Source organism: Thalassophryne amazonica, unplaced genomic scaffold, assembly GCF_902500255.1.
Source record: "Thalassophryne amazonica unplaced genomic scaffold, fThaAma1.1, whole genome shotgun sequence".
Taxonomy (NCBI): Eukaryota; Metazoa; Chordata; class Actinopteri; order Batrachoidiformes; family Batrachoididae; genus Thalassophryne; species Thalassophryne amazonica.
In genome coordinates, this window is record NW_022986241.1 from 568,556 (window position 1) to 591,690 (window position 23,135).

Consider the following 23,135-nt stretch of genomic DNA (forward strand, 5'->3'; position numbering starts at 1 on the left):
AGTCTCAAAATCCCCCCCTAGTTTTCCAAGTTCAGGGTAACTTTTGCTGTCTTGAATATTATAGATGAATCACATTGATGTCTTTTTTTTTTCTCCTCAGCATCCACGTGAACGAAGACATTTTTTGACTTGACTACTGACTAGACTGACTAAATGAATCTTCAGCTCAATTGGACTGAGGATTTTTGGATTTTTATTATCGTTATTGCTGTTAGTGTTATTAATTCAATTTATTGTATGCTGTTTTTAATACTTTTCTATAAAATAATCAGCTTTGTTCTTGCTCTTTTCCTTGCCTCCAGCCATTTCATTCCACACTCACCTTAATTCCCTGTTGTAATCCTGCTGAACCAAGCAACTGGTCCATGTTTCTGGCTTATCCTAAACTACTGAAAGTGGGTCCGAGGTTACACTAGACCTACCAGACCACAGCTGCTGTTACTAGCTGATGTTCGGTCTCTTGAAAACCAGATGAGCTGAGAACCAGACTAACCACCAGCGTGAGATCAACTGTGCTCTTATTTTGTCTTAAACCTGGTCCTGGGACAGTCCACTGGAATGTCTGGAATGTTTTATCATTCCTAGGTCTTTCATTTTGAACCTCTGTGTTAGCATCCTTTTCACTTCAAGCATTGCTTTTTCACTACCGGCAGCTAGAATGAGGTCATCTACCCGTACTATCAGAATGAACTTCTCACCATGCTTTTCTTTTGTGTAAACACAGTGGTCAGCAGTATTCTGCACAAAGTCATTTCCACATAGATATGAGTGTAACATTCCAGTTTCTGCCTGATTGCTTGAGTCCATACAAAGACTTATTCAATTTACACACCAGTTTTTCTTTGATCTTTTCTCGTTAACCTTGTGGCTGGTCTGTGTAAATCTCACAGTCAATGGGTGCGTGAAGATACGCTGTCTTAACATCCATCTGATGCAAGATCACATCCTCCTGTGCTGTTTTCTGCATGACAGTTCTGACACTTGTCATGTCAGCGGAGGGTGAGAATGTCTCCTCATAGTCAGTTCCTGCCTTTTGGTTGTATCCTTTGGCAACAAATCTTGTATTTATTTGATCCATCTGTGTCTGTTTTGAGTGCACAGACCTGTCTCCCTCCCACAACCTGTTGACCTGGTGGTAGTTTGGTCAGCTGAAATGTCTTATTCTCCTGTAGTGAATGCATTTCCTCTTCCATTCCCTTTTTCTGTCTCAAAATCTTGTAAAAAGGCTGGTGTCTGTTTTGTTCTGGTTGTGCAGCAGATAACTGAAACAATCCTGCAAATGGTGATAAAAGCATCAAATTCTGCAGAAATACTCCTTAGACATTCCTCTTTCAAAAAAAATCAATTGGCCACTTGATTGTTCAATCTGTGGTCAGGTAGGGGTCAATTGAAGAATTACACAGTGGTCAAAATTAAAAGATGCTCTAATCATATTGAAACTATACCACAGTATTTGCTTGATCATAAAGATTCCTAAAAGGTATAGTTTGGACTGTGACTGAAATCTATGGAGTTATGGGATAAAAACAGCAAAAATGATGACAAAGGTCAGTTTCAGTTTGTACAGGGATCAAAAGTTAAAGTTGCTCCAATGTTGGTAAAAAGTGATGCAGATTATTGGTTGAGCTAATAGCATTAATAAATGGAGTAGTTTTGACAGTGTCGAATGTTTGGTCTCCAAAGTAAAGGTCAAACAAGGTCAATGTCCATTGGATTCTGTGACATGTTACCCATTAATGTGATAACTAAGCATGATACATGGTCCAAACTATTCATTTTTAAAACTCAACTAAATCAACTAGAGAGAGAAAATCCAAATCATTATCAAAGAGAACAGCAAAAGGGTTTCATTTCTGTTTTGATGGCACAAAGTGCTTTCATCCAACTGTGTTATTAAGCAACCAATGTGTGTGAATTCTAAAATTGCTGTTTTATCTTAATCATTTCCAAAGAGAACAACAAATGGTTTTATTCCTGTTTTTATAACACTGCATCCTTTGATCCAACTTTTCATGAAGCAACCAATGAAATGGTTTCTCTACATACAGAGAGAGAGAATCCAAATCCTGCTTTTAAATTCAGATAAAACTGAAGTTATTGTACTTGGCCCCACAAATCTTAGAAACATGGTGTCTAACCAGATCCTTACTCTGGATGGCATTACCCTGACCTCTAGTAATACTGTGAGAAATCTTGGAGTCATTTTTGATCAGGATATGTCCTTCAATGCGCATATTAAACAAATATGTAGGACTGCTTTTTTGCATTTGCACAATATCTCTAAAATTAGAAAGGTCTTGTCTCAGAGTGATGCTGAAAAACTAATTCATGCATTTATTTCCTCTAGGCTGGACTATTGTAATTCATTATTATCAGGTTGTCCTAAAAGTTCCCTGAAAAGCCTTCAGTTAATTCAAAATGCTGCAGCTAGAGTACTGACGGGGACTAGAAGGAGAGAGCATATCTCACCCATATTGGCCTCTCTTCATTGGCTTCCTGTTAATTCTAGAATAGAATTTAAAATTCTTCTTCTTACTTATAAGGTTTTGAATAATCAGGTCCCATCTTATCTTAGGGACCTCATAGTACCATATCACCCCAATAGAGCGCTTCGCTCTCAGACTGCAGGCTTACTTGTAGTTCCTAGGGTTTGTAAGAGTAGAATGGGAGGCAGAGCCTTCAGCTTTCAGGCTCCTCTCCTGTGGAACCAGCTCCCAATTCGGATCAGGGAGACAGACACCTCTCTCTACTTTTAAGATTAGGCTTAAAACTTTCCTTTTTGCTAAAGCTTATAGTTAGGGCTGGATCAGGTGACCCTGAACCATCCCTTAGTTATGCTGCTATAGACTTAGACTGCTGGGGGGTTCCCATGATGCACTGAGTGTTTCTCTTTTTGCTCTGTATGCACCACTCTGCATTTAATCATTAGTGATTGATCTCTGCTGTCTTCCACAGCATGTCTTTTTCCTGATTCTCTCCCCTCAGCCCCAACCAGTCCCAGCAGAAGACTGCCCCTCCCTGAGCCTGGTTCTGCTGGAGGTTTCTTCCTGTTAAAAGGGAGTTTTTCCTTCCCACTGTCGCCAAGTGCTTGCTCATAGGGGGTCGTTTTGACCGTTGGGGTTTTTCTGTAATTATTGTATGTGTTGTGAAAGTGTAGTGACACGGACCCACAACAGGAGGCGCAAATGAACGGCCAATAGATGAGCCAAAAAGTAACAATTTAATGTTGTGAAATGTGCACAACAAAATACAGACAATCTCAGAATATAATTAGTCAATCCACAAAGGTGACGTGTGGGCAGGCTCGAGGATAGAAGATGTCTGTCCTGAGAAGAGCCGGAACCACACGATTTCCGCCACCACAGAACCTGGTGAATACTGGAGCCGCCAAGTCCCGAATTCCCAGGTGATCACCGTTCCCGACTGTCGGATCTGGTACTGCTGGCGAGAACAAAGACAGTCAAGTGTGGGTGTGTGTACACCCAGTAACAACAACGGTGGGAATGCCACCTCCACCTCTCACTCAGAATGCTGATGTATTTACAGTAATCCCTCAGAGGAAAAGAGTGCCGTCCCGCACTCACTCAGCCTCCACAGGAAGAGGGACCGGTACTCCTGCAAACACTCACAATATACAGCTTATAAGGAAACACAAATGGCTGAGGATATTACCTCCAATGAAGTATGATATCTCGGCGATGAGGTGGAGATGACGTCTGGGTTTTATGGAGTGGGATGATGAAGAATGAGTGACAGCTGTCAGGACATAATGAGTAACAGCTGTCACTCCCGGCTGTGTCTGTGGCGGCAGCGCCCTCTCGTGCCTGAAGCCCGCACTTCAGGCAGGGCGCCCTCTGGTGGTGGGCCAGCAGTACCTCCTCTTCTGGCAGCCCACACAACAGTATGGCTTTTGCCTTACAATATAAAGCGCCTTGGGGCAACTGTTTGTTGTGATTTGGCGCTATATAAATAAAATTAGATAAATTAGAGAAATAATTTCCAAAGAGAACAGCAAAATGGTTTCATTTCTGTTTTGATGGCACAAATTGCTGTCTATAAATAGTCTGTTTGCTTTCCAAGAGTACCTGAATTTCAATTATATTACACCTGGATTTCACATTTTTAACAGGAAGCTGTACGTGTTTACAATCAAAATAATTAATTTTGTATGTCTAGAACTCAAACAGTGCAAAAGTAAACATTTTACAAGGCGAAAATATGCAAAAAGTAACCAATTTTAAAGTGTAGAACCAAACAATATGAATAACAACAAAGTTCAAGACTATATATAAATACGTGGTCTATTAGATAATAAACTGACCCTTTTATTTATTTTTTAACTATATGGATTTCAATGACATGCGATTACACCAATCATGCTTGAACCCTTGTGCGCATGCGTGAGTTTTTTCACGCGTGTCGGTGACGTCATTTCCCTGTGGGCAGGCCTTGAGTGAGATGTGGTCCCACCCGCTCGGCTGAATTCCTTTGTTTCACACGCTGCTCGAGACGACGCGCGTTGCTTTATCAAAAATTTTTCTGGACCTGTGAGGAATATCCGAGTGGACATTACAACCCCTTGCAAAAATTATGGAATCACCGGCCTCGGAGGATGTTCATTCAGTTGTTTAATTTTGTAGAAAAAAAGCAGATCACACACATGACACAAAACTAAAGTCATTTCAAATGGCAACTTTCTGGCTTTAAGAAACACTATAAGAAATCAAGAAAAAAAGATTGTGGCAGTCAGTAACGGTTACTTTTTTAGACCAAGCAGAGGAAAAAAATATGGAATCACTCAATTCTGAGGAAAAAATTATGGAATCACCCTGTAAATTTTCATTCCCAAAACTAACACCTGCATCATATCAGATCTGCTCATTAGTCTGCATCTAAAAAGGAGTGATCACACCTTGGAGAGCTGTTGCACCAAGTGGAATCATGGATCCAACACGAGAGATGTCAGTTGAAACAAAGGAGAGGATTATCAAACTCTTAAAAGAGAGTAAATCATCATGCAATGTTGCAAAAGATGTTGGTTGTTCACAATCAGCTGTGTCTAAACTCTGGACCAAATACAAACAACATGGGAAGGTTGTTAAAGGCAAACATACTGGTAGACCAAGGAAGACATCAAAGCGTCAAGACAGAAAACTTAAAGCAATATGTCTCAAAAATCCCAAAATGCACAACAAAACAAATGAGGAACGAATGGGAGGAAACTGGAGTCAACGTCTGTGACCGAACTGTAAGAAACCGCCTAAAGGAAATGGGATTTACATACAGAAAAGCTAAACAAAAGCCATCATTAACACCTAAACAGAATAAACAAGGTTACAATGGGCTAAGGAAAAGCAATCGTGGACTGTGGATGACTGGATGAAAGTGATATTCAGTGATGAATCTCAAATCTGCATTGGGCAAGGTGATGATGCTGGAACTTTTGTTTGGTGCCGTTCCAATGAGATTTATAAAGATGACTGCCTGAAGAGAACATGTAAATTTCCACAGTCATTGATGATATGGGGCTGCATGTCAGGTAAAGGCACTGGGGAGATGGCTGTCATTACATCATCAATAAATGCACCAGTTTACGTTGATATTTTGGACAATTGAAAGGATGTTTGGGGATGATGAAATCATTTTTCAAGATGATAATGCATCTTGCCATAGAGCAAAAATTGTGAAAACGACACAGACACATAGGGTCAATGTCAACGAGCAGATCTGATGTGATGCAGGTTTTAGTTTGGGGGATGGAACTTTACAGGGTGATTCCATATTTTTTTCCTCTGCTTGGTCTAAAAAAGTAACCGTTACTGACTGCCACAATCTTTTTTCTTGATTTCTTATAGTGTTTCTTAAAGCCAGAAAGTTTCCATTTGAAATGAGTTTAGTTTTGTGTCATGTCTGTGATCTGCTTTTTTTCCACAAAATTAAACAACTGAATGAACATCCTCCGAGGCCGGTGATTCCATAATTTTTGCCAGGGGTTGTATTGGAGAAATTAAGCTGGTTTTCGGTGAAAAGTTTAACGGCTGAGACATTATGGGGTGTTTCTGTCGGTGTAAGGACTTCCCACAGAGCGGGACGTCCTGCAGCGCTTCCAGGCGCCGTCGTCGGCCTGTTTCAACCTGAAAACATCCTAATTTAAGGCTTAATTCACCCAGGACGTCGTGAGAGAACAGAGAAGATTCAGAAGAGGCCGGCATGAGGACTTTATGCAGACATTCCACTGTTTAAGGACATTTTTTAATGAAAGACGTGCGCACAAATTCGCCGAGTTGTTTCCGTGACGACTGTGCGAATCTGTGTGCGCCGCGACAGGAAAAAACACCTCCGTGTTGAAAACCATTTGTAAAATTCAGGCGGCTTTTGATGGCTTTCAACAAGTGAGTAACTGAGAAATTGTTTAACAGCTTAGGCATGTTCCAACTTGCCCGTTAAGGTTTCCAACGGAGGTGTTTTTCCTGTCGCGACCCCCCGCGGTCGGGTCCGGCCCGACATGCGACTCTGCCCGCATGTTCTTTCATTACAAAATGTCCGTTAACAATGGAATGTCTGAATAAACTCCTCATGCCGACTTCTTCTGAAAGTTCTCTGCTCTCTGACGACTTCCTGGATCAACAGAGCCTAAATGTGGAAGTTTTCAACTTGAAACGGCGAACATTTTTACCGAAAACCAGCTGAATTTATCGAATGGTGTCCACTCAGTTGTGCCTTACAGTTTTGAAAAAATTTTGATCAAACAAAGCAGCAGTCTCTGAGCCATTCCTAAACAATGAAAAAACGACGAGAGGGTGGGCCACTCCTCACTCAAAGACTGCCCACAGGCGAATGACGTAACCGACAGGCGTGAAAAAACTCTTGCATGCCCACGAGGGTTCAAGCATGTCTGATGTAATCACATGTGATTCAAATCCATATGGTTTTTGAAAAAAATAATGTCAGATACTTTTCTAATAGACCTCGTATATCAATTATCCGTATTATTAAAATTTGCAATAAATCACTCATTTGATCACTCAATTTGTACAAAATTATACAATATGAATAAAACAAAGTGTCAAACTATATACAAATATATAACCAAGAATCAAAATTAGATCTAAACTACATCCATCGTCAGTGTGGTACTGTTTGTAACAGTTTCTGTCTGGCTTTCAAAACAGGAATGAAACCATTTTGCTGTTCTCTTTGGTTTTGCCAATTATCTCTTTCATAGATAATTGGCAAAGCTTCTGGGGAAAACCTGGTCTTGTTAGGAGAGACGGCATCCATCCCACTTTGGATGGAGCAGCTCTCATTTCTAGAAATCTGGGCAGTTTTTTTAAATCCTCCAAACCGTGACTATCCAGGGTTGGGACCAGGAAGCAGAGTTGTAGTCTTACACACCTCTCTGCAGCTTCTCTCCCCCTGCCATCCCCTCATTACCCCATCCCCGTAGAGACGGTGCCTGCTCCCAGACCACCAATAACCAGCAAAAATCTATTTAAGCATAAAAATTCAAAAAGAAAAAATAATATAGCACCTTCACCTGCACCACAGACTAAAACAGTTAAATGTGGTCTATTAAACATTAGGTCTCTCTCTTCTAAGTCCCTGTTAGTAAATGATATAATAATTGATCAACATATTGATTTATTCTGCCTTATAGAAACCTGGTTACAGCAGGATGAATATGTTAGTTTAAATGAGTCAACACCCCCGAGTCACACTAACTGCCAGAATGCTCGTAGCACGGGCCGAGGCGGAGGATTAGCAGCAATCTTCCACTCCAGCTTATTAATTAATCAAAAACCCAGACTGAGCTTTAATTCATTTGAAAGCTTGACTCTTAGTCTTGTCCATCCAAATGGGAAGTCCCAAAAACCAGTTTTATTTATTATCTATCGTCCACCTGGTAGTTACTGTGAGTTTCTCTGTGAATTTTCAGTCCTTTTGTCTGACTTAGTGCTTAGCTCAGATAATTATAGTGGGCGATTTTAACATCCACACAGATGCTGAGAATGACAGCCTCAACACTGCATTTAATCTATTATTAGACTCAATTGGCTTTGCTCAAAATGAGTCCACCCACCACTTTAATCATACCTTAGATCAGTGATTCTCAACCGGGGTGCCGCGGCACCCTAGGGTGCCGTGATCGATCGTCAGGGGTGCCGTGGGTATTTTTCATATTCGCGATTACCGTGAATTATTTATTTTATCCATAAAGCATAAAACGACTCAGAATCTGACGTCATTGTGGTGCAGCCTCGCTCTTGTCTTAAGGCGGGACAATAACAAGGAGGCTGACGGCTGATTAAAACAGTACCATCTTCTTCAAAAGCCTTCTAAAATGCGGAGCTGTCGGTGTGTGTGTCAGTGCCTGTGTGTGTGCGCGCGGAGTTAACAGGCTGCAGACTGCGAGGGAGGGGGTGGGTGAGGGAGATTCCTGAATGCAGGCGCGACACATTCAGTGCGCAGCGAGCGCGGAGCAGAGAGAGGATTTTAACCCGAGTGAACGTTAACAAAACGGAAACATGAAGCTGCCTTTACTTCTCTCTGAACTTTCTCTAAAGGTATGATTCTGCCGTTACCGTCCTGTTCACACCATGTGCGCGTCGTATGCTGAATTAATGAGATCATGAGATGAAATAAATGGTCAAATATCTTTAAAAACATATTTTAAAAATGAGAATATATGAATGAACTGAGCCACAAAAAAAAAAAACAATGTTCAGACGCACAGATCACAAAAAGCAGGTGAGAACTCTGAACTTTAACAGCTGTTATTTTCCAAAGGTATTTATTTGTTCAATCTTGAGCTTAATGCAGTGTTTAAGCACAAAACGTGACTGATGAGGAGAAACAATTTCAGAAATGCAACAGAAACAACCACAAATCAGAAAAAGTTGGGACTGTATGTAAAATGAAGATAAAAATAAAATGTTGCACGATTCCCAGTTTCTCCACTCACAGAAGCCAAACGTTCTTCCAGAGTTGTGTAATTATACTACAATAGTAGAATATAAAGAAGGGGGAAAAAAAGAAAAAAAAATAGACAATATATTCGTCAATCGCAATTATTTGTCTGACAATTAATCATCTCCAGAAATTCCTAATCGTGACAGCCCTACTTGAGATCAGAGCGCAAAATGCTTGAGGATTTTCGAAATGCGGTGTTTTCTGTATCGATTTTCTATTGCGATAATTGGGTTTTGCGCAAAACCAGAGGTAATAGCATTATAATATTATTTTGGTGGGTGGTGTGCCGCAGGATTTTGTAAATATAAAAAGGGTGCCGCGGCTCAAAAAAGGTTGAAAATCACTGCCTTAGATCTTGTTCTGACTTATGGTATGGAAACGGAAGACTTAACAGTATTCCCTGAAAACTCCCTTCTGTCTGATCATTTCTTAATAACATTTACTCTGATGGACTACCCAGCAGTGGGGAATAAGTTTCATTACACTAGAAGTCTTTCAGAAAGCGCTGTAACTAGGTTTAAGGATATGATTCCTTCTTTATGTTCTCTAATGCCATATACCAACACAGTGCAGAGTAGCTACCTAAACTCTGTGAGTGAGATACAGTATCTCGTCAATAGTTTTACATCCTCACTGAAGACAACTTTGGATGCTGTAGCTCCTCTGAAAAAGAGAGCCTTAAATCAGAAGTGCCTGACTCCGTGGTATAACTCACAAACTCGCAGCTTAAAGCAGATAACCCGTAAGTTGGAGAGGAAATGGCATCTCACTAATTTAGAAGATCTTCACTTAGCCTGGAAAAAGAGTCTGTTGCTCTATAAAAAAGCCCTCCGTAAAGCTAGGACATCTTACTACTCATCACTAATTGAAGAAAATAAGAAAAACCCCAGGTTTCTTTTCAGCACTGTAGCCAGGCTGACAAAGAGTCAGAGCTCTATTGAGCTGAGTATTCCTTTAACTAGTAATGACTTCATGACTTTCTTTGCTAATAAAATTCTAACTATTAGAGAAAAAATTACTCATAACCATCCCAAAGACATATCGTTATCTTTGGCTGCTTTCAGTGATGCTGGTATTTGGTTAGACTCTTTCTCTCCGATTGTTCTGAGTTATTTTCATTAGTTACTTCCTCCAAACCATCAACATGTCTATTAGACCCCATTCCTACCAGGCTGCTCAAGGAAGCCCTACCATTAATTAATGCTTCGATCTTAAATATGATCAATCTATCTTTATTAGTTGGCTATGTACCACAGGCTTTTAAGGTGGCAGTAATTAAACCATTACTTAAAAAGCCATCACTTGACCCAGCTATCTTAGCTAATTATAGGCCAATCTCCAACCTTCCTTTTCTCTCAAAAATTCTTGAAAGGGTAGTTGTAAAACAGCTAACTAATCATCTGCAGAGGAATGGTCTATTTGAAAAGTTTCAGTCAGGTTTTAGAATTCATCATAGTACAGAAACAGCATTAGTAGGGGTCAATGAAGAATTACACAGAAGTCAAAACTTTAAAAATGCTTCAATCATGCTGAAAAATATATCACATTACTTGTCTGATCATAACAATTCCAAAAAGGTATAGTTTGGACTATCTGAGATGGAATGGTCTGGAATTATGGGTAAAAACAGCAAAAATGGTGACAAAGGTCAATTTCAGTTTGTATAGGGGTCAAAACTTAAAGTTGCTAAAATTCAGTAAAGAAAATATGCAAATTATTGTTTTGGTCAATAGGGTTCTAATAAGGAATAGTTTGCACCATCTGTCATGTGTAGTTGTCATGTTACAGGGCAATATACGAGGTCTGTCAATAAAGTAACGGTCCTTTTTATTTTTTTCAAAAACTATATGGATTTCATTCATATGTTTTTACGTCAGACATGCTTCAACCCTCGTGCGCATGTGTGAGTTTTTCCACGCCTGTCGCTGACGTCATTCGCCTGTGAGCACACCTTGGGAAGGAGTGATCCCACCCCCTCGTCGGATTTTCATTGTCTGGAAATGGTGGAATGAAAAGGACTTTTTTTCCATCAGAATTTTTTCAGAAGCTGTTAGAGACAGGCACCTGGAAACCATTCGAAAAATTTATCTGGCTTTCGGTGAAAATTTTACGGCCTTCACAGAGAATAAGGTCTGTTAGTACAGCTTTAAGGACCCCTTTAAGGACGCTCGGCACGTCGCGCTCCGAGCTGCGATGACGCGGCACAAGCCACCGGACCATTTCTAAACGGATGGCTCTGTGGATACGAGACCGTCGTGTGCTCTTTCTCTGGTTATCACAAGAGCTGGACATCAGCCATTTTCCGGCAGATTTCACTTTTAACAAGAGATTTTGTCAAAAAGACAGATTCGCTTTGGAAGCGAGACAAAGGAACACCTCCGTTTCGGCGTGTCAGAGGACAAGTTTGGACATGTCCAGCTCTCCACAATTTCACTGATACTTACTGGACTGGTAAGCACTGAAAGCCGAGATAGACATGTCCAAACTTGTCCTCTGACACGCCGAAATGGAGGTGTTCCTTTGTCTCGCTTCCAAAGCGAATCGGTCGTTATGCACGAAGCCTCTGCGCGGCTTTCCATGACAAAATCTCGTTAAAAGTGAAATCTGCCGGAAAATGGCTGATGTCCAGCTCTTGTGATAACCAGAGAAAGTGCAGACGACGGTCTCATATCCACAGAGCCATCCGTTTAGAAATGGTCTTGTGCCGCATCGTCACAGCTCGGAGCGCGGTGCGCCGAGCGTCCTTAAAGGAGTCCTTAAAGCTTTACTATCAGACCTTATTCTCTGTGAAGCCTGTAAAATTTTCACCGAAAGCCAGATAAATTTTTCGAATGGTTTCCAGGTGCCTGTCTCTAACAGCTTCTGAAAAAATTCTGATGGAAAAAAGTCCTTTTCATTCCGCCATTTCCAGACAATGAAAATCCGACGAGGGGGTGGGACCACTCCTTCCCAAGGCGTGCTCACAGGCGAATGACGTCACCGACAGGCGTGGAAAAACTCAAGCATGCGCACGAGGGTTGAAGTATGTCTGACGTAAAAACATATGAATGAAATCCATATAGTTTTTGAAAAAAATAAAAAGGACCGTTACTTTATTGACAGACCTCGTATGTCACATGTCATAGAATCCTTTACCTTCGAGACCAAACATTCAACACAGTCAAAACTATTCCATTTATTAATCCTTTTATTGAAAGCAGTAATTTGCATCATTTTGTACTGAAATTGGAGCAACTTTAACTTTTGACCCCTGTACAAACTGAAACTGACCTTTGTCACAATTTTTGCTGTTTTTACCCCATAACTCCAAAACATTCCATCACAGATAGTCCAAACTGTACCTTTTGGAATCGATATGATCAGACAAGTAATGTGATATAGTTTTCAACATGACTGGAGTATTTTTAAAGTTTGACCTCTGTGTAATTCTTCACTGACCCCAACCTGGCTACAGCTACTACCATGGGATGGCTATCATAGATTGTTGTGTAGGCCATGATACACTGAGGCTGGATTCAAAGTCTTGTTTATTCACCTTAAGTGGTACCGAAAACCTGCTTGGCTCATGGACGAGAGGGTGATTTATAAATATTCCTCGATTTGTACACGTGCTTTATGATCCACAAACACAAAAGCATTTGCAAAACTGAAAATTGTGTTCTCCTGTTGGTGTTTAGCTGCACCGCCCCCTGCCAGTCAAAATGTATAGAACAACACGACCATCTACTGGATGGAAATGTAAATAGCAACTTACATATTTGTGGATCTCAACTGAAGTTTTGCGCTGAGAATATCTCAATACTGTGTAAGTGACTAACATGATGAATGTGTGTAATTGGTGATCTACAAATGCTGAATCACACTTCACAAACAGAATTTTCAGTTTTGCAAATGCTTTTGTGTTTGTGGATCACAAAGCACGTGTACAAATCAAGAGATATTTGTAAATCAACCTCAACCTCAAGTATTGAGACAAATTTAACTCCATATGAGTCTTACTTTTGTCCTGTTCATGTCCACATAAACTCTTTTTTTTTTTTACACCATCGATGTCTTTAACGTGGTCTTCGTCCTCTCTCTGTAATTTTGATCATGTTATGATGCAGCTCAACAAAACAAACTTGCAGAAACTCAAAATGTCCACATCCGGGTTCTTTCAGTGACTTTAGATATTACAGAGATTCTGATTGGATGAAAGTTCGCTGTTGTAGAAAAAGTAACCAATGACATTGAGCGTTTTAGTTTGGAGTTTCAGCAGCACCATTCTGGTCCACATGTATATGAGGAAAGATTTAACTGGCACTGATGACCCGCGCTGCACCAACACCCAAACATTTTCTTTACAGATTTACACTGATCTCAGAAATGACCCAGAAAAACTCTGAAATCCACAGATCCGTGGAAAATTTTCATCTCTGATCCAGGCAGGTTTTAGGATCAGTGGAATTTATCTGCTGAATCCAGATGTTTTTCTGGAGTCCAGAAGTTTCTTTCCAGCTGCTGTCAGACTGAATTAGTCAAACTCAGACTGTGTGACTTTGAGTGAACACAAAGTGTTTGATTTTGGAGTTCAGTAACATTCACACGTGGCTGAGTTTGGCTCTGATTCAAACCGGTTTTCACCAGTCTGAACTGAGACTGAGATGAGGACTGAAGGTCACTCGAGTGGCGTCTCTGGACTCTTTAAGCGCACACTTTGATCTCATCCCTGATTTTGCTGCCGACTGTCTCACAAAGACGACAAACAACTTGACCTCATGATGACTCAGTTGTTTTACCTACGACACAGCGGTCGCTCTGTTTTTCACTGTTTCCTTTAATTCAGTTTCTCTTCAGGAAAATCTACAAAATCTTCTTGAAACAATCACTTTGGACACGACCTTCAGTCCATCACCTGCTGGTGGTTTGACCTCTGACCTTACAGGTACAGCAGCAGACATCATGAACCGGTTCTAGTTAATAACCAGAGCTCACCCGGGTTTATTCTCCTAATTATTTCCCTGCACTATGCAGGTGAGGAAAATGATGACACACCCCAAATAAAATTCTTTACCAACAGCTGTAAATTCTGTAAGAGTCATTTTAGTGTTTACACTATTGTGTAAATAGACTTTTGAATGAAACCTGAAGTAGCAGCTGAAATGTTGACAGCAGTGTGTCGACTGGATCAGAGGACAGAAATTTACTGGAAATATTTTTGCTGGAAGTTGAGATTCTCTTCCAAAAATTCAATGACTTTAAAATTCCTTGAATACCATCTTGTGGTGATTTTTCTCTCTCATACAATTTGGGAATTTGTACAACTGTGGGTGAATTTCATGGTTTTTCATGACCAAAAGTTGTCATTCAAAATTCAACAGGGAAGAACAGAACTTCAAACAAAACCAAATTCACCAGTTTGGTGAATTTTACTGTTTTCCAAACACACAATATTTGTTTTCAACAAAAATCAGAATTTTGTGAAGAAGAACTGAGAACAGTGTTTAAATAAATCAACCTACTATGAATCAAAATGAAAACTTTTGCATGAATTTCACCTTAATGAAATCCATTTTTACTAACATTTATTATTTCATATATCCACAAGGATGAATTATGAACAGTGTTTAGAAGAAACAAACAAAACCACCAGAATTAAAATCTATCAGAAACTGAAAAAGTGTTTTGGTGAATTTCACTATTTTCACCATAAAAAAATTTCTACAATTTCCAAAACAACTCAAAAGTTCAATATTGTGTGAGGAAGGATTGTAAATCAGTGTTTAGATAAAACAAACAAAACAATCATCAAAATCCATCAAGAACTGAAGGAAAAAATTTGGGTGAATTTCAGTTTTCACCCTAAAAAGTCCATATTTTCCTAAAAACTTACAATTCCAACATTAAGACATTATTACACTCAGAGAAACTGATATGGCATCAGATCAGTGCCAAAACCACTCTCGTAAGAAAAAAGAAAATGCATTCAGGCATATTATTACACACGCGTAGATATTACCTGCCAAAATGTGTCTTCAATGTAGCTCCCTTCATCCAACTGTATGTTTTCTGTTTTTGTCTTTTTATTTTTATTTTTTTTTTTTTTTTACTTTTTTTGAGAATTTTTCAATTTTCTCTCTCTCAGGTGGTTGTTGTACTTCTACTGTGTCGTTTGCCAACTTCCTGAACATGAGCCTGGGTTTTTTTTTTTTTTTTTTTTGCAAATTGCTTGTTTATCTGTTTTGCTTGTTCAAGTATTTTCTTGTCTTTGTTCTTAATCTGTACTGCAAAATCTTTCACCAAGGCTTGATGTTCATCTAACCTCCCACCCAGCTGTTTATCTTCAACATTGTATTTTCTTTTAATGCAATTTACTTTAAGATTCCTTTTGTGGTTTTGGCTTCCCAAAAATATGGCCATTTGGGAGATCTCTGCTCTTAGGCGGCTGATTTTTTTTTTTTGGTTGTATTTTTTGTTTTTCCATTGTGGCACGGTATTCTTTTGCTTAATTGTGGTTCCTTTTCTCTCCAAATCTTGTGGGGCTAATTTACTTTGTACAGTAGTTTTCAGAATAGTAGTGCTATGTGACCAAAAAGATTAATCCAGGTTTTGAGTATATTTCTTATTGTTACATGGGAAACAAGGTACCAGTAGATTCAGTAGATTCTCACAAATCCAACAAGACCAAGCATTCATGATATGCACACTCTTAAGGCTATGAAATTGGTCTATTAGTAAAAAAAGTATAAAAGGGGGTGTTCACAATAATAGTAGCATGTGCTGTTGATGCTACAAACTCAAAACTGTTATGTTCAAACTGATTTTTTATCAATCCTGTGAATCACTAAACTAGTATTTAGTTGTATAACCACAGTTGCTCATGATTTCTTCACATCTGAGAGGCATTAATTTTGTTGGTTTGGAACCAAGATTTTGCATGTTTACTAGTGTGCTTGGGGTCATTGTCTTGTTGAAACACCCATTTCAAGGGCATGTCCTCTTCAACATAAGGAAACATGACCTCTTCAAGTATTTTGACATATCCAAACTGATCCATGATACCTGGTATGTGATATATAGGCCCAACACCATAGTAGGAGAAACACGCCCATATCATGATGCTTGCACCACCATGCTTCACTGTCTTCACTGTGAACTGTGGCTTGAATTCAGAGTTTGGGGGTCGTCTCACAAACTGTCTGTGGCCCTTGGACCCAAAAAGAACAATTTTACTCGCATCAGTCCACAAAATATTCCTCCATTTCTCTTTAGGCCAGTTGATGTGTTCTTTGGCAAATTGTAACCTCTTCTGCACGTCTTTTATTTAACAGAGGGACTTTGCGGGGGATTCTTGCAAATAAATTAGCTTCACTCAGGCGTCTAACTGTCACAGCACTTACAGGTAACTCCAGACTGTCTTTGATCATCCTGGAGCTGATCAGTGGGTGAGCCTTTGACATTCTGGTTATTCTTCTATCGATTTTGATGGTTGTCTTCCTTTTTCTTTCATGCGTCTCTGGGTTTTTTTTTTTGTCCATTTTAAAGCATTGGAGATCATTGTAGATGAACAGCCTATAATTTTTTGCACCTGCGTATACGTTTTCAACTCTCCAATCAACTTTTTATTCAAACTATGCTGTTCTTCTGAACAATGTCTTGAATGTCCCATTTTCCTCAGGCTTTCAAAGAGAAAAGCATGTTCAACAGGTGCTGGCTTCATCCTTAAATAGGGGACACCTGATTCACACCTGTTTGTTCCACAAAATTGACGAACTCACTAACTGAATTCCACAATACTATTATTGTGAAGAAATATACTCAAAACCTGGATTAATCTTTTTAGTCACATAGCACTACTGTTATTCTGAACACTTCTGTATGTACCATGCTGCTCTATAATTTACACAGTTTAAATGTGGTTCCTTCTGGGACCAGTTTTGTCAGTCCCAGGTTAACCTTTTGCAGGATAGTTTGAATTTTTTAATTTTCCTTTGAGTCAGTTTTAGATGCTCTTTCATGTCCATTTTTCTTGATTCTTCAACCTCACTTTCCAATTCCTCTTCTCGTTCCTGCTGTTCTGCTTCTGGGTGCACCTGCATATTGTTTGTAGATGAGCTGGTGAATGGCTCATTTTTTGGCAGGGGCAGTGAATGACTATGAATTACCATGTGTTTGTTGAGTGCCCTTCTGTTTCTGTCTTTTACTCTGATCAGAACAGCTAAATGGCGTATCTGGTATGAATCATCATGTGTCTGTTCAGGTCGCTCTTTCTTCCAAACTTTTTACCACACTTAGAACAGACAAATGCTTTTTGTCTTTTCATTTATCTTTGATGTCTTTTTAGTAGAATGCAATGGGCCCCAAACCTGGGGTCTAAAGTTGCATCCTAGGTTCTATAGTTATCCTAACCAGATCTGGCATTGTATCCGAGGGCTCTCTTCAAGATGGTGATCGTTCCCTTAATTGCAGACAACTGCACCTCATGTGCACTTGGGTGGCAGGGGATTGCCTCAAGGTATTTCTTCAGGTTTGTCTTCATTAGGCCTGTTGCTCCCACCACAACTGGGATGATATCGATGTCTTTCAATGACCATGTTGTTCGTAGGTCATTTTTCAGGTCTTGGTATTTCGAGATCTTTCCCCTTTCAGCTCGATTCAGACGGTAGTCATTGGGAACTGTCACATCGATGATTTTGGCTGTTTTCTCTTGCTTGTTCCAGATGACAATATCAGGTTTGATTGCACCTCCTTCAATGTGTCTTCCTGCTGGGATCTCTTTGTCGTAGAAGATCGTTATTTTTCCATTGGATGAGACTGGTGTTGGCTCCTGCTCCCAGACATGTTCTTTGACTTCCATCTCCAGTTCCTTGCAGATCTTCCAGTGGAGATATTGACAGATCTTGTTATGTCTGGATGTATAATGCCCATCTGCCATGAGGATCTGGCATGCTGATGTTAGATGGTTTACACTCTCAACAGCTGTATGACAGAATCGGCATTTATCAATTTGTGAGATCCCTGCCATTTTTTTGAAGCCATTAGTTAGAAGTCCCTGATCTTGTGCTCCAATCAGAATTCTTTCTCCATCAAAACCAAGTTTTCCATTTTTTAGCCACTGCATTGATCCAACTTTGTCGATGTATTCCTTTTCGAGTTCTGCTTGGAAACGTCCGGCTCTTTTGTGTTGTTTCCATCTTTCCACTCGATGTTTTCCTTCTCTTTTGCAGTATTGTTCTCTGGTCTGTCTTGCAAGTTTTGTTGCAGGCATGAGACTGTTGCTTTTTCTCTCTTGTAGAAGTTCTCCGCCAAAGTTTTTTGCCAGTTTAGTGATTGAGGTCCGTTCAGTTATGGCCTCGTGATGTTGTGTGACCGTTTTTATGATTTCTTCTTCAGAGCTCTTTAAGTACTGTCCAATACTTATTATCGATGCTCTGTAGGCCTGGTTGATTTCAGTAAGGCCCATACCTCCTTCTCTGCGAGGTAGGTATATTCTGTCCATGCACTGATTCTTCAGGTTCTTCTTCATCAGGCCTGTTGCTCCCAGCACAACTGGGATGATATCGATGTCTTTCAATGACCATGTTGTTCTTAGGTCATTTTTCAGGTCTTGGTCTCAGTCTTTTCAGCCAAAAATTTGGGATTTTGTCGATGCCAGGTGCCTTGAAGTTACTGTATTCACTCATTTTCTTTCTGATCTCTTCTTCATTGATTACAATTGCTGGCATTTGTTGTTTGTCTTTGTTTTTCTGTTGTATTTTTTCAATCCACTCAGCCTCTTGGTGTTGTTTTGGGTCTTCAAAGAGTGGTCTCCAACATTTTTCAATTTACTTTCTCTCAGGTGGTTGTTGTACTTCTATTGTGTCATTTGCCAGCTTTCTGTACACTAGTCTGGGGTTTGTTGCAAATAGTTTATCTGTTTTGCTTGTATTTTCTTGTCTTTATTCCTAATTTGTGCTGCGAAAGCTTTTACTAAGGCTTGATGTTCAGCCAGCCTTCCACCTAGCAGTTTGTCTTCAACATTGTATTTTCTTTTAATGCGATTTATTTTTTTTTAGAAGATTCTTTTTGTGGTTCTTGTTTCCCAAAAATGTGGCCATTTGGGAGATCTCTGCTCTTAGGCAGCTGATTTTTTTGTTGTAATTTCTTTTTCCATCGTGGCATGGTATTCTTTTTCTTATTTGTGGTACTGTTTCTCTCCAAATCTTGTGGGGCTAATTTACTTTGTATGTACCATGCCGCTCCATAATTTACAGAGTTTAACTCTGTCAATGTGGCTCCTCTTGGGACCAGTTTGATCAGTCCTATGTTAACTTTTTGAAGGATATTTTTGAATTTTTTATTCTCTTTTAGTTTAGTCAGCTTTGGGCGCTCTTTCATGTCCATTTTTCTTGTTTCTTCAATCTTATTTGCCAATTCCGCTTCTAGTTCCTGCTGTTCTGGGTCTGTGTACACCTGTGAATTATTTTGTAGATGAGCTGGTGAGTTGCTCGTGTTTTCAAGGGGCAGTGAGTTGTTCATTTTTTCGGGGGGCAGTGAGTTGTTCGTTTTTTCGGGAGGCAGTAAATGGTTCGGTTTTTCGGGAGGCAGTGAGTTGTTCGTTTTTTCGGGAGGCAGTGAATGGTTCGTTTTTTATCTTTGATAAATGAAAAACCAAAAGACAACCATTTACTGCATCCTGTATGAATTATCATGTGTGTTTTCAGGGTGCTCTTATATCCAAATCTTTGTCCACACTCAGAACAGACAAATGCTTTTTGTCCTGTATGAATTATCATGTGTGTTTTCAGGGTGTCCTTTCGTCCAAAAGTTTTACCACACTCAGAACAGACAAATGCTTTTTGCCCTGTATGAATTATCATGTGTTTTTTCAGGTCGCCCTTTTGTCCAAACCTTTTACCGCACTCAGAACAGACAAATGCTTTTTGCCCTGTATGAATTATCATGTGTTTTTTCAGGTCGCCCTTTTGTCCGAACCTTTTACTGCACTCAGAACAGACAAATGCTTTTTGCCCTGTATGAATTATCATGTGTTTTTTCAGGTTGCCCTTTTCTCCAAAACTTTTACCACACTCAGAACAGACAAATGCTTTTTGCCCTGTATGAATTATCATGTGTGCTTTCAGGGTGTCCTTTCGTCCAAATCTTTTACCACACTCAGAACAGACAAATGGTTTTTGTCCTGTCTGAATTCTAATGTCTTTGTTTACAGTGCTCTTCTGTTTCTGTCTTTTACTCTGATCAGAACAGCTAAATGGTTTTCCGCTTGCTTGCCTCTCCTTTTGTTGCTCTGAGTTGTTCATGTGACCAGATGCTTTTTCATATTTAGAGCCTTTAAATTGTTTCTCATCAGTGTTGCCTGAACGAATAATGTTGGCATTTTTTCGACAGTTAAAACTTGACTGAAGTTCTCTGGTCTGTTTCCAGTCATCACTGTCATCAGTCTCAGTTCCAGAACTGTCTGAACTCCTGCCACTGGTATCTGGTTGTAAATGACTGTTTGGACCTGAGTTGCTGGCTGGTTGTGGTCCTCCATCGTCCTCTCCATCAGCTTCTGCTGTCAGTGTTCTGTGTACAGATGAGCTGCTGGCTACAGGCTCAGCCTCTGTGCTCTCATCACTTCGGCTTTGATGAAGCTGTGATGTCTCTGGTTTTTCATCATCATTTTCACTCTTCACAGGGACGGCAGTGAAACCAAACTTGGTGAGATCTGCCTCCTCCAGCTGCTGAAGCTGCTCTCCCTGCTGACTTATCCACAGCTTCTCTTCTTCTTTAATGTCCTCCTGGTCAACACTCAGATTCCATTCCTGGTGTTCAGGGAGAGTTTCTTCTTTAATCACCAACAACGGCTGCATGTCTGTAAAGAAACAATACAATTAATTTAACAATAAATGTTCAAACAACACTCACTAAAATAAAGTATCAGTGGTGAGTTTGACCTGATGACAGTAAGTTATTGCACTGATGGAACTGATAAAGTGGAAATGTACATCAGCATTTGTTTTAAACTTCACAAATTGTAATTCACGTCCTTGTCTTCCACAACTGACTATTGCTGTGTTTTATTTCCTGGATTGATATAAAATAGTGTAGGATGTCTACAGATGGTACAGAATTACTGTTGCATGAGTTTTGATGAAAACCAGGAGGTTTGATCACAGACATTCTGGCTTCCCTTCACTGATTCGAGGACGAGATTTCAAGATTTTGTTCGACATTTCAGGCTCTAAACAGTCATGAACTCAACTATCTTGCTGAACTTGTTCAGCCTTATGTGCCTCCTCGTGCCCTGTGGTCCTTGGATGCAGACTTGCTCTGTGTCTCAAGGGTTAAAAAGAAGTCAGCAGGCTTCAGAGCCCTTTTTTGCTGTGGTAGTATCTTGTGGAACAGGCTGCCTGTTGGCATCTTCTTCTTACTTATAAGGTTTTGAATAATCAGGTCCCATCTTATCTTAGGGACCTCGTAGTACCATATTACCCCATTAGAGCGCTTCGCTCTCAGACTGCGGGCTTACTTGTAGTTCCTAGGGTTTGTAAGAGTAGAATGGGAGGCAGAGCCTTCAGCTTTCAGGCTCCTCTCCTGTGGAACCAGCTCCCAATTCAGATCAGGGAGACAGACACCCTCTCTACTTTTAAGATTAGGCTTAAAACTTTCCTTTTCGCTAAGGCTTATAGTTAGGGCTGGATCGGGTGACCCTGGACCATCCCTTGGTTATGTTGCTTTAGACGTAGACTGTGGGGGGTTCCCATGATGCACTGTTTCTTTCTCTTTTTGCTCCGTATGCATCACTCTGCATTTAATCATTAGTGATTGATCTCTGCTCCCCTCCACAGCATGTCTTTTTCCTGGTTCTTTCCCTCAGCCCCAACCAGTCTCAGCAGAAGACTGCCCCTCCCTGAGCCTGGTTCTGCTGGAGGTTTCTTCCTGTTAAAAGGGAGTTTTTCCTTCCCACTGTGGCCAAGTGCTTGCTCATAGGGGGTCGTTTTGACCGTTGGGGTTTTTCATAATTATTGTATGGCCTTGCCTTACAAAATGGAGCGCCTTGGGGCAACTGTTTGTTGTGATTTGGAGCTATATAAGAAAAAAGTTGATTGATTGATTGATTGATTTAAAATGTGACTCCATTACTATTTTTAAAACATTTTTTGTAATTAGTTTGAAGGTTTGAAGTTTTTCATCTTCTTTTCATTATTTTTTCTTGTTTTTAATTCTTTTCTGTTACTGTTTTTATTTTTACTACTATTACAACTATTAAAAGGTCCACTATTTCTGTATTATCCGTCATGACTTTGCTATCCATCCACTTTTGTTCATAGTATGGGACCACTACACGCACGGGTCTGGGGATATTTGCTCTTAAAAGTGTGTGCCTGTGTGTGTGTGTATTTGGGGTGTTTAGCGCAAAAGGTCGCACCTCTTTTGAACAAACCGGGCCAGCGTCACAGATCCGGTTTGAAGCAATATTTTTATGAGGTCCTGCTGTGTCCCTCGGTCCGAGGTGTCAGGCTAAATCCGGAGGCTGGACCAGTTTTCTGTCCCGCCTCCTGCTGCAGTGTTTTTCCTTCATTCCAGCCGCTGACTGATTCCAATCACATTACGTGTTGGATCCTCTTGCTTGCCTCTACTGGTGGTTGGCTCTCACTGCGGTATTGTATCACTTCCTGTTCCGGAGCACAGCGGTGTTTTTCTGTATCTGTTAGCTGTTTAATCTGCGCAGTTAGATTGATCTAGTTATCTAGATTACGATTTGTTTCCCAGTGTAATCTTTACGTGCCTTAACTAAAGCACTCCTTCTGCTGAATCACCTCTAAATTATTTACACATTATTCACTTTGCGTGTTTTTAGGAATCCGCTAGGTTAGCGTAGCTACTAGCTCTTAGCCGATTTAGCATGGCGGCTTCTTCTGTCTCTCCCGCACTTTTCTGCTCTGGGTGTGAAATGTTTAGTTATTCCTCGGCCTCCTTTAGCAGTAACGGTACTTGTAATAAGTGTAGCTTATTCGTAGCTTTGGAGGCCAGGCTGGGCGAATTGGAGACTCGGCTCCGCACCGTGGAAAATTCTACAGCTAGCCAGGCCCCTGTAGTTGGTGCGGACCAAGGTAGCTTAGCCGCCGTTAGTTCCCCCCTGGCAGATCCCGAGCAGTCGGGAAAGCAGGCCGACTGGGTGACTGTGAGGAGGAAGCGTAGCC

The 23,135-nt window shown here is 40.3% G+C and overlaps 1 long non-coding RNA gene across 1 annotated transcript; it reads right to left on the bottom strand.

Moving 5' to 3' along the window:
* Positions 1–379: 379 nt before the first annotated feature.
* Positions 380–22,994, bottom strand: LOC117505740. The gene is made up of 3 exons (XR_004559237.1): positions 22,984–22,994; positions 13,666–13,671; positions 380–553 (listed from the first exon to the last, which is right to left on the bottom strand). It is a non-coding gene; the product is annotated as an uncharacterized LOC117505740 (long non-coding RNA).
* Positions 22,995–23,135: the final 141 nt, after the last annotated feature.